The sequence below is a fragment of the Etheostoma spectabile genome, chromosome 1, assembly GCF_008692095.1.
Source record: "Etheostoma spectabile isolate EspeVRDwgs_2016 chromosome 1, UIUC_Espe_1.0, whole genome shotgun sequence".
Taxonomy (NCBI): domain Eukaryota; kingdom Metazoa; phylum Chordata; class Actinopteri; order Perciformes; family Percidae; genus Etheostoma; species Etheostoma spectabile.
This window is the reverse complement of record NC_045733.1, coordinates 15,460,608-15,469,425: the sequence shown is the minus strand read 5'-3', so window position 1 is coordinate 15,469,425 and position 8,818 is coordinate 15,460,608. Positions and strand designations below refer to the sequence as shown.

The window sequence follows — 8,818 nt, the reverse complement described above, 5'->3', positions numbered from 1 at the left end:
GTGACACACAAAAGGAATTGAGAAAGGACGGTGACTTAGATATATAGACAGAAAGATAGATAGCCTACTAAAGGGAAGATGCAACTCATTAACTTAATAATTACAGTACATATAGGCACAGCAGCTAATGTGTGTGGATGACAATATTCCAATCAGCAATTGGAGGGATCACTAAGGATTCCACCTTAGTCAACATCACCTGAGCCTTCAGTTTCTCTAATAAAACCAATTTCAGCTAAATTGATTAATCAATTAATCATCAACTATTTTAAAGATGTTTAATCAATTAGGTCATTTAACAAGCAAAAATTGCAAAACATTCTCTGGTGCAAGGTTATGAGCAGCTTTATGCATATATACGCGAGCCCATTTCAAAATAAATCCATAAAGAAAAACAAAATCAAATGTCTGAAATATGAAGATGATTGTGGTCCTACGACTTTGAAATATCTTGCATGCAGGTAGCCTATAATTTGATCCAGGCCATTTTATGTAAATCCACATTTTAAGGCATATATTCAAATCATGATCGACATCCTAATAATGAATCAAACTAATCAAAGTTATGTGAAAGTTGTGTATTTTATATGAGAAAACACATTTAAATGTTTTTTTTTAAACCGCGTATTTATTTATTATGTTGTTTACACATTGCACTATAATCGCCACAGGTCTGTATGATTTAAGACGCCATCACAAATAAAGTTATCGCTTCATCCCTGACGGTGCTGTGAGGCTTAATGACAATGTCGCAATTAAAGTAGTAACGGTCAATAACTGTATCCTTCGCTTACTACGGCCGCTGCACAAATAATAAGTTTTCTTTGTGTGGCAGTAGTGAGCTGACGTCAGGTCGGTTCCTTGAAGTGGAGCTGAATAAACCTTGAGAAGAGTCTCCTTCAATCTGCTGTTAGTAACTAACACACACACACACACTCACACACCGAGACTCAATTACTGCCCAATTCCCTTCTTTATCATTCGTCCCCGACCTCTCTTTCATAACCAAAACCGACCAAGGAAACAAAGAGGCGACAAGAAGACCGAACCGAAGTGTTAGTTGAACTAAAAACCCACGTTGGAAATAAGTAAAGTGTCGAAACTAAAAAAAGGTAAGTCTTTTATTTCACTGACGCTGTTTTTTTGCCCCTCGTCACAGAACAAGCGATGAGCTGCGTAGAGCTGGCTTCGTTTCTACTTTCTTAGCTTCTTTTTTCAGCTTGTGTAAACTGGTTATTAGATAGTTTCTTGTGTTACGCTGTAGCTAATTCATTCATTCAGGCGGTGTATTCGGTAGCGGTAGGCTACATTTAGTCAAATGTGTAAAGTTTTTCTCTCTTTACTATAAAAACGAAGTGTTTTTTTGTCCTCTTCTGAGTGGTGACCTGATAGTGGGAATCGTCTTTGTGTCCCTCTCTCCATTTCTCTCTCACCGTTCACTCAGGCTATCTGATAACTTGTCTAATGGCTAAGAAATTTAACTTTTCAGTGAGTTTATGGTGTTTTGCTTGAATCAACCGTGTGTTTCTCGGTCTTGTTTGCGTATTTTCTGCTGGATGTTCGTAACCGTCAACGTTAAACGAGGGGGTGGGGGGTAACTAAGACACTGGAGTGCCGTTGGTCCTCGCTTCCCGTCCGTTAAAATCCATTCAGTTTAATAGTCCCTCGACGCGAAAATAAAACAATTAGCGACAAATACATAAGTATCCCCTTCGGTTCGGATTAACTTGGACGTATAATATTCATTTCTTTTTCCACAGCGGGTCAGAGTTTTTAAGCTTTTCGTGTTGTAGGCTTATTGCTGGCCAGCCTGCCGGAGAGCTGCTATCGCGGTCGCTTCCTCAAACCGAGAGGCATGCAGGCAAGCTAGCAGCAGCCGCCGCTTGGCCGAGTTGTTGAAATGTATCCCTTTGTGTATATTACAATATCCTCCATTTTTTCTGCCCCGTCCAAAACAACAAGCCTCTCGCCATCTTGGTTATTTTAAAATTGTCCCCCAAGCACCCCTACCTCCCCCTAACTATCTCTCTCGCGCGCACAGACACACATACACACACACACACACACACACACACACACACACACACACACACACACACACACAGGCTGCGTTAAAACGAAATGGATCCACGTTTTTTGTCGCAAGTTTTACCAAAGTTTTAGACTTGCTAAGAAAAGGGACGGTCACCGTACTTTCTGCGGTTTTTAGAAAGAAAAGGGAGATGGTTAATAGATTGTCAGCGATGATTTGAAGCCAATTGTAAATGAAAGGGCAGTTTATGGTCGAGAGACGTCTACTTTAAAAAGCAAATATAAAGTGACGTAACGTTACATGTCAGGATTGTGATCTTTGGAGTGGGAGAGGTGGACATGGTGGCATTTCGGTACAGCCTCAATTGAACAAAAGTGATTATGTTATTTTTAAGCTATGTTGTTTAATGTGTTTGGGAAGTTTACTTAGTGCCGAGCTATGTTTGTCTTTGCAACTGAACGTGAATGGATGACTGAAGGAAGGACGGAGGAGGAGGGATGGAAGAAAGGAAGGAAAGAATGATATTAATTACCAAGAATCCTATTAAGGGAAAACAGTCAAAATGAAATGTAACTGGATGTCACTGCCAAATAACAAGAGATTAGACATCCTTTAATTTGCAGACTTGTTTGAAATAATTATGTGATTCAAAAGGTATTGATTGCCCCTTTAAAGAAACCTTTATTGGTGTACTGCTGTTGTTTACACAAAGTTGAATTGACGTATGATTGATAGATTTGCCAGATTGATAAGTTTAGGATGTGCACGTGCATCTCTCGTCATCATTATACAAACACAATTTGAATCACCCCTGACTGAGCTAAAATATTGATTTGACAATTGATGTGCACATTTAGACAGGAGCGTCTTGGAAAATGGTGACCTTATTTCATTTCTGTCATCCATCTTACAAAAGGTGTTATTTTAGCTTATGCATTTGCTCTGTCCCTCACAGTTCAAACTTGATCTCACTTTCTCCCCCCCCACCCCATGTCCTGTAAGCAGTTTATAAAAGAAGAGGGGAAACGAAAACAAACTGAACAAATGCTTTGAAATGGAAAATCTGATCATTTCACCTCCCACCTCTTTTGTTTGCCCGTTTATTGCTGCAAAGCTGGAGTGCAGAGGAGCAGATGTTTAGCCAAACATGAAGGCGCGGTGCCTCTGTCCTTATGGGGATGGCTCTCCCTCCTCTCACTGCTGATGCATCAACATGACAGCTGCTTGATTTCATGGAGCTGCTAAGAAGCCATTAGTGGTATCAGTGAATTAAAACAGAACATTGTCTCTCAGTTTTCTACCACTATTGTAACTATTTGTTGTTGGTGTCATTTTGTGCAGTTTTGTTTGAAAATGTGTCTGTGTGTGTGTGTATGTATGTGTGTGTGTGTATGTATGTGTTTGTGTGTGTGTATGCTGCAGCTGAACATACAAACCAACAAGAAGTGCTAATAAATTTGTGCAGTGTGTTTTCCCATAATTTAAGAGAGGGAGTGAGCAAGAGCAAAAGTGAAAAAAGGGGAACAAATCTGTCAGAGATTGTTTGCTATGTTGGTTTGAAATGAAAGCACACTGTGCTACCTCAAGCACACTCAAATCAGAGATGTCTCTCCTTGCCAGGCAAAGAAAAAAAAAAATCTCGGCTGGAGTTTTATTCTCTCTCTCTCTGTCTCTCTCTCTCTCTCTCTCTCTCTGCCTGTCTCTCTCTCTGCTTCTCTTTCTCGCTCTGAAATTAGAACTGTTGTTTTTGAAGAGATAAAGGAGGACTTCCGCTTGACTTGAACATTCAGGAATTAAGGATAGACATAGTTAAGCCCTATTTGCATGTCTACCAAAGTCACAGCAAACGGTTGCTATTGACTAAGCTGATTAGGTGAAATTAGGTTCACGAGCTCTATGTCTGGGGGTGCTGAATCTGACAGAACTTGGACAGCTTTTGAGAAGACAATCCCATGTGCACACATGGCTGTATTCTCTATAATCCTTTACTATTGAATATGGGGCTATCTTTTTCTGTGGAGGAAACCCATAGTTTATTGTGTGTAGTGTTCTTTTGAAAATGTAATGAAGTGAGATTTATTAGGTATGCATGATATATCGATCAAGTCATCGGTATATGAGGCAGTGATGCTGGCTTAGAGATGTCACAGTATGTTTGTGCTGGGAGTGCTATTACAACAAATTATTTTGGGGCACATGAATGATTCATCTGTAAATTGCATGCGTGTGCACTTTAATGACAACCACAAACCTGTATAGACAATCATCAACTTTTGGGGATGATTAAGTAGAGCTCAGTTCCACCTTTATTCCGTTAACCAAAACATGTTTTCACTTGTGGCACTTGAGGGTCCACTTGCTGCAGGAAAAAAAAAATGCAAGAAAAATACAATACCAAAATATATAAAATTGTGCTCATCCAGCTTTGCCTGATTGCATAAACCTTAAAACTAACTGTTATTACATCATGAGATGAATGGATTGAGCAGTGTTTCGAGGTGTTTGCATCTTTACCAGGGTTCAGACTTATAGTACAGTTTAACAAGAATAATAAACTCAAATGTATATATCCATATTGGCATCAATTTTGGCAAACATAACCATAGAAATGATTATCTCACCAAACTGTGAGTTTGTTGCTGATAAATTCTATTGCTGACTTTATCCTGGGCTACAGCATGTACTGTTTTCTGCGACGAGATATATCATAATGTAAGTTTTTTTGGGACACGATAGAAGAAAACTAAATTAGTGAGGACAGAACCATTTAACTTTTGCATAACGATACTCATTGTAACTCCTAATCTAAAATATGCCATGCCCTCGTTGTCAGTATTTTATATTTAGACAGAGATAAATTAGACCTACAAACAATCTATTGATAATAATGGGAGCCATGTCGAATCTCTGCATGTTAGCGCCATAACGGTCTATGGTTAGCGCTGACACAGAGGTGTGAAATTTTGAGAGGAAGTAGAGGTCTGCTCTGTGTTAACCAAATGATTCAAGAACTAACATTATACAGACTCCTGTTCATATTTCCTCATCCCTCGCCATTGGTCAGCCTTTTAAATTTAAATGTAAACGCGCACACACACACACACACACACACACACACACAAAACAATAATGACAAATGAAATAATGTACCAAGAAACTGAGGACTTTAAACAGATGTTTTGAAGTAGACATTAATCCTATAAGGGCTAATGGTCCTTTGAGAAGAAGCAACATGTTAGCGAAAGCCCTAAAAGCTTCTAGGCATTAGATTGACAATCCCTCTTATTGTAACAGATTGAATTGATGCTGCTGTGGGTCTGTCTTGGCCTACTGTTTTGTGGCTGTGCGTTACAGGCCCACGTGGGAATCTCACATATTGCTATGTGTTTACATGGCCTCGCAGGTTAATGTCCTCTCAGCTAGACACTTGGTTAGAGTTCAGATGATCTACCTAACCTTCTGTTACCTTGCTATTTTGGTAACACTGCATGTTCACTGGATGTCCTGATAATCATCAGGGTACACAAATAATTGTCTAACGTGCATGCTCAGTGACGGCCACTTTTAACGTGAGCCTTTTCAAATATTCTGGCTACATCTGAGCAGAACTGTCTGCCTGTGTCTGTATAATGAGAAATGCATCTTATGTTTTGAAAGCCAAGCTAATGAGATGCACATATGCCTCCTGTTGTAGAACCAAATGAAACAATCCAAACTGTTAATTAACACTAAACAAATCAACATCCAGTGTAGTTGTCCCTACATTTCTGCATGGATTACATATGGCGGATTAATTACCAAACAATAAGCAATGTAAAGTGCAAGTGGGTCACCCTGCATTGACTTTCAGAAGACAGGAGACAGAGCAACCAAATTTGGGAGGGAAAGGCGATAAGCTGCTTCTTTGCGGTTCGTCCCCTGGGCCTCTATTTATCATTCAATGTGAGAATTTCCTTGATGAAAGTCAAGGTTGTTTGTGCTTGCTCTGTCTCGTTGGGATGCCTGTTTTTCCACCAGCAAGGTGAAAAGGTTGATTTCACCCTCCAAAGAGATGCCTTGTTTGGAAAGTCCAGGCTAGTTTCTTTTAATGAAGTCTCAAAAGGTCCTTCTGATTGTTCCACTTCAGGGGTGTTTTTTGTTTTCTACATTAGCGAGGAGGCAAAAAATACAGATGCACTTCTTGTTTTTGTTGAGCCAAAGAACAGCATGCACACAAGTCCTCATAATTCATTGTTTGTCTTCATCACATATTCATGCGGAAAAGACATAGCAAAGAAGGTTATCACTTCATGTGAGCGGAAAGCATCCATTTAATGTGGTCTTTATAAAACCTAAGGGTGACAACAAAAAAGACATGGCAACACCATGAATGCATTTCTTCTCTTGAAAAGAAATCCCATCAGTGTTGTTTGGCTCCCTGAAACAGAGACATTCAGGGTCTCTTAACATTGGCTAAAAAAGACTGCATTGGAACAGCATAAACACAATGTTAGGGATTTGTCGAAAGAAAAACAAACAGAAACAAAATGTTTTCTGGGGTGTTTCTCCCCTCCCTGTCCACGTTGTTTATAGGTGCCCATCATTTTGTTTTAGCAGGAACCTGATTATGGAAATGTCAACGAGGTCTGGAAAACCTGCTATTTAGTTTGATACCACACATTGGCATTCTTTATCTGTAGCGGGGGGCCTGTATTCATACTTTGCTCCACAATTCACCCATGCTGGCTGGCTGCGCTCAGATGGGAAAAGGATACTGGGATTGGAAAAGAAATAGGAAGAAGGTTTCGGATGTGGGAATGGGAGTGATATTGGTTTCTCTATTGGTGTGCCTCCTGGGTCAGTGGGGTTCTTGATGATACTATAGAATAGCTTGTAGCTGGCAGGGGAGCTGTGACTCTCAGTGGGTGTTAAGACACACACACACACACACACACACACACACACACACACACACACACACACACACACACACACACACACACACACACGCACGCACTTGCTGTAAGAACACTGGAGGCAGTTACGTATGGGACAGGACAAACACTCAGACATACACACACAAATGCATGAGATTGCGCCTCGACAACCCCCATTTATTGATCTTCTTCAGCATTTAAAATCTGGTCACTGCTGCCACAAAGGCTTTTATTTTAGCTGTGCTGGCACCAAGCTAAGCCAGAATTTTAAATATTTAACTCCTACAGAACGCCATGAGAAATGACAAGGCTGGAGAAAAAACAAATAGGAAAGCAGTTTTGGGCTGTGCAGTAGCTCTATGTGTATTTTTATTAACTATGTTTTATGTAAACCACACCGGCACAATAATCAGCACTCACTGTGTCGACTGTACACGCGCTACTGTTTGGGGTGAAAATCTGCATATACTGCACCCTTTTCTTCATGCATGTTTTTTTCTCTAGCAAATGCATTCAATCTAAATTGAACTTAACTCAGTACTGACCTACATGGACTCACCTTGTTAGCAGTGCAGGCTGAAATGCTAGCAGTCATCGGATTATTCATTACTGGACCTGGGACATGTTGCTGTTTTTAGCATTTTAAGGTTAAAAATGGATACTCCTGTGTAGAGAGGCCACTCATCGATGTCTAATCCTGAGACACCCTATACCACAGAGTCTTACAGCCATAATCGTCTCTTTCTCTGAGTATACTGTATTTGTCTTTTTCTGTTCTCATTCAACACAAAACAAGTTATTAAATCATTTTATTCCCCCTTTTTCTTCTAAGGAAGTTTTCAGTGAGTCCCAGGTGGTGTAGAGGAAATTATCTGATTCACACTACATTTTGAAATAATTTGTCTTAAAAAAGGTCAAAGCACATTTCAGTGATTTTGAAATGCGCACACATTGTAGTGAACACTTATGTTGCATTAACTTTACTTATTAAAAAACACCGCCAGGCAGCCAGACCACAAGGGCTTCCTCACCCAGTTGAACCTGCTGCTGCTGCTGCTGCTGTTGTTTTTCTCTTGTCCAGCTATGAAAGCCTAGCCCTGCGCGGTCTCTGGCATTGTCTCGCTTTCCCCTTCTGTCTGTCTCTCTCACACTATGTCTGTCTCTCTCTCTCTCTCTTTCGCTTGTGTGCTTTTTTTCTGAACGATGACACTGAGAGACAGCTGTAACGTGAGACGCCTCTCGATCCTGGCAGGGGCTTCGAAAGCCGAGGCAGAAGGGAGGGAGAGGGCCTTTATCTGAGACTGGGGGCACTGACCTCCCTCATTCCCCTTCTCTTTTTCTCCTCCTTTCTCTTCTTGTCTCCATGTCTGCTAGCATATTCTATCCTCCCCCCACCAACAGAAGCCAAGACTGCACTCTTAAAAAAGTGTAATGTGGAAACCCTTGCCCCAACATGAATGAAATAGCGTGCTGCTGCTGTTTACACCATTTAGAGCTGCATGTTGCTTTTAAATTCCCAACATATCCCCATTGTTTGTCTGGGTTAGATGGATGTGACTGAAAACAGTGAGTGATAATTAAGTGACATATGTTTGAGATCTGTATAAGGACACTTATTGTGCGTGCATGTGCATTTGTTTGGATGTAGATGGAAACATCCACACATCCCCCGGACTCCAGGCTATGGCTGCTAAATCCTCTGTGAGAGCTCCCGTGTGTAATCCAAACATTTAGAGCTAATTTAAGCATGCAGGCAGGAGCAGCATCCTTTAGGAAACAACAGCTCTCTCTCTCTCACTCTTTCTCTCTCTCTATCCTTCTGTGTGTGTGTGTGTGTGTGTGTGTGTGTGTGTGTGTGTGTGTGTGTGTG

General features: G+C 40.7%; 1 protein-coding gene across 12 annotated transcripts in view; it reads left to right on the top strand.

Moving 5' to 3' along the window:
* The first annotated feature begins 840 nt into the window (after positions 1-840).
* Positions 841-8,818, top strand: part of LOC116706376 (bromodomain adjacent to zinc finger domain protein 2B) — a 69,743-nt gene continuing 61,765 nt past the window's right edge. For all 12 annotated transcript variants that reach the window (XM_032543290.1, XM_032543894.1, XM_032543741.1 and 9 more), the window contains exon 1: positions 841-1,112. The gene's annotated coding sequence lies outside the window, so the exon portion shown is untranslated. The remainder of the gene's footprint in view (positions 1,113-8,818) is intronic.